Genomic DNA, 3,490 nt, shown 5'->3' with positions numbered 1-3,490 from the left:
CCGTGACGAAACGAAAGAGTCAAGTTAAAAAAAAAAAAAAGCTCTAGCGATGCTTCCGGCCGTAAATGTTACTAGTTCTCATTCTCAGCGCTATAAATACTTTCTTAGAGGGTGAAGGGAGACGAAGGAATAGCAACGATGTGTTTTCATCGTAAAATGAAGCAATAGTAAAGTATAGATATATCACGCTTATAGTCAACGATTCGGTCCCTTCTTTTTTTAAATCGATAATTTGATTTCTTGCTCGAGGATATATGCATACGAATGCACAATCAGTTCCGTTTCATTTATTATTATTCTTGCAGAATTTGTAGAGACGTAGTCGAAATTGATCTCGAACGAACAATTAGATTTGCGCAAGCTTCCCAAGTTGGCGCAAGTTGGACAATATAAGCAAATAAGCGAATAGAAATTTAAAAAAGGGAACTCTTGAAATTGAAAAAAAAGAATTCGTTCGAATAGAACGAGATAGAATGTACAAAATATTTTTACTTGGAATGGAGTACTTATATAGAAGAAATATAAAGATGATATCATAATTAAAAACGATAGCTTTAATTTCTCTGTTTAGATAGTTACAATCCATTTTGCTCGTTAATTTGTTGAGATGATTAAAATGAATTTGTTATTTATTGATCGTTTGCAAAACTGATCGTTACAATGAAAGAGATATGGCCTGCATCCATTATTATACAAATGTACGTATGTTATTATTTATTATCGAAGAGTTTCACCAGAACAGAGAGAGAATATTTATTAATATACGTATAGGAAACTTGGGGGAAAAAAAAGAGTATAAATATAACGTTAAAGTAAAAAAAAAAAAAAAAAAAAATATAATTATATGAAGAACAAAGCGTATATTATATACATATATATAAATATATAAATATATATTTAGCGTTGAGATTTTAAAATACAAAACACAAACCCATGAAAGTACATGCTTTTTCAAGTATTCGTGCGAACGGTTGTCATTTAGTTCGTCGAATTACCTTTATATACTGTTGAAAATTGATCTTATTATATAGTTGATGAAGTCTTTTTAGAAATTAGTTTTCGTAGTTTATCGAAACGCGTTTACGTCTTTCATGCGACACATCTTTTTAGAAGAATTCTATTCGATAGTTCGTTAGTTAGCTCATCACTTCGATATTGGTTCGTTTCATTGATTGAAAATAAAATACATCATTAATCATAAAATAGATTTGTTTCTTTTTTTAAATGGAACGAATAAAAATATTTACGATAATTTTGCTCCTGTGAGAAACGACGAAAAAAATCTCAATCTGTTCGACAAAGAGAATAAAAGGCAACACTTAAGAACCGAATGAATTCTATATAGATTTTTCGATTCACTCGCCACTGAGGTAAAGAATGAAGATTACTTTATAAATATAAGTAAATACAAAATATTTAGGTATATATTTAAGAAAGGATACCTAAATGTATTTATTGTATTAAATCTACGAATTTACTTAACGCTTTCTTTTTCCCGTCGATACTTACCGAGCCGATAGGTCGATAGATATTCACGAGAAATCACAAGAACGAACGAACGAGATATAAGAAAGCGTAGAAAAAAACGTGAAATATCCAGAGAACGTGTTAAGAGAGGCAAAGGATCGATGCAATATTGTTTAATTGATAGAATCGATATTTAAGTCAATCTTTAACGATCAATATCTTAATGATATATCGATTTAAGATTGACGAGAGAGAGAGAGAGAGAGAGACGAAGATTCGTTTGAATTATTATGTAAAATCGAACGAAATCACGATGCATTAAACAGTATTATAAGCTGGCAGAGGGTATGTATTTTTAAAAGAAAAATATGAAATGAAAGAGATAACAAACAACCATTCATCTGACCATGATTACCGATACCTGCAGAAGAGACACTTTATCGAATCGTTGTTGTTAATTGTCTACAATTTTATCGGCGTTATACATTTTTTTAATCACCAGTCGTTGATATTGTCGACTGAATGGCTGATTTTACTTCGATGAATTCACTCTTGTATTTTATCGTAATTAAAAAAAAAAATGAGAATATAACGTCATGCACACATATACATACACAGGTACACCAAAGATTTAAAGAGGGGGGGGGGGGGGGAAAAAAATAATATATTTGTACAGGCAATGAATTTATCTAAGTAGAAATCTCGAATCTTTAATCCGCATACAAATACACGTACACTTGGCAAACTTAGGAATTTCACATCGTTGTGAATGTAAATGTAAGTGGTCGCCATATCAGTGCCGTTAATTAACTACGGTTTTGTATATTCTTGTGCCCATTTCCTCCATCTACTCATCAAGAATCGAAAATTTGTAAATAAGAAAATATATAGAATATGTTCGCCATTTTATCGATGTGAGAATTATTTGAGATTTAAAATGTGTAATTAAAGTGTTACATTCTATTCCTGTGACATTGTTATTGCATATTTTATGCTGTTATAAATCATTGTTACACACTGTATTGTAATTTAATACGTTGTTGCACATATGCACTTTAATTCCTATATCTATGCACTAGTAGCGAGATGCACGATGCACTGTTGCACTTTTCGATGCACTTAATTAAAATTTTTTTTTTTTAATTTTCAAACCAAAGCACCAAACTAGATGAAATCGGCACAAGTATAATTAACGTTGGTCAATTCCTTTTCTTGTGATTTATCAAATTGATCCAGGGCTCATCAACCCTGATCTCGTTATCGTTAATTATTAGTCTTAAGTTGAAGCAACAACAAAGTCCGACGTCTTCCAAAATGAAAAAGAGAGAGAGAAAGAGAGAGAGAAAAAATCAGAGCAGCTATCCTTATATCATAAAATTGTATGTAATTAAGCAAAGAAAAAAAAAAAAAGAAGAAAACGAGAGTACATTTATATATATATATATAAAAATAGATGAGAAGAAAATTATATATAAATAAATATATATATACATGTATGTACACGTGTGAGCAAAACTCTCCTTGACGACAAAATGAGCGAAAGAATATGGACTATGTAAAGATCTATGCGGCGTTGTAGTGATGATCGCTGACACGTCGTGATTCTATGACAAGTATCATCTAATTGACCCTATTATCCACTGTATATCAATGTCTAATAAACTGCTGTTATCCCAAATTGTCAATAAGTGTTATGTGTTATTGTTTGTATCCTATCATCAATACAAAAAAATTATTTGAAACAATCACCACGAATTTATAGGCTATTAAAATTGATGTATTATTTGAAAATATAAAATATATAAATTGATGTAATATTTGAAATATTTTAAATATATTGGGAATATTATATCATTTCTCTTAAATAACAAAATATGGATAGACGAAATATTTTGAAGAACTAAAATGAAAAAAAATAGTAAAGAATTGCTCAATTAGATACATGGTATATTAATTCGATATTGAAAATTTCTAATAAAATGATAAAAAAGGAGAAACAAGATGGAAAAAATTAGGAACCAGT

At 29.8% G+C, this 3,490-nt stretch overlaps 1 long non-coding RNA gene across 1 annotated transcript in view; it reads right to left on the bottom strand.

Annotated features, from left to right (window-relative positions):
• The window catches only part of LOC116186799, an 8,671-nt gene extending 5,467 nt beyond the window's left edge, over positions 1–3,204 (bottom strand). The window contains exon 1 of the long non-coding RNA XR_004151819.1: positions 2,969–3,204. This is a non-coding gene — a long non-coding RNA (uncharacterized LOC116186799). The remainder of the gene's footprint in view (positions 1–2,968) is intronic.
• Positions 3,205–3,490: the final 286 nt, after the last annotated feature.

The sequence above is a fragment of the Apis dorsata genome, unplaced genomic scaffold (genome assembly GCF_000469605.1).
Source record: "Apis dorsata unplaced genomic scaffold, Apis dorsata 1.3 scaffold_58, whole genome shotgun sequence".
In the NCBI taxonomy this organism is placed as follows: domain Eukaryota; kingdom Metazoa; phylum Arthropoda; class Insecta; order Hymenoptera; family Apidae; genus Apis; species Apis dorsata.
The sequence above is the reverse complement of the archived record's forward strand: the minus strand, read 5'-3'. Positions and strand labels throughout refer to the sequence as shown.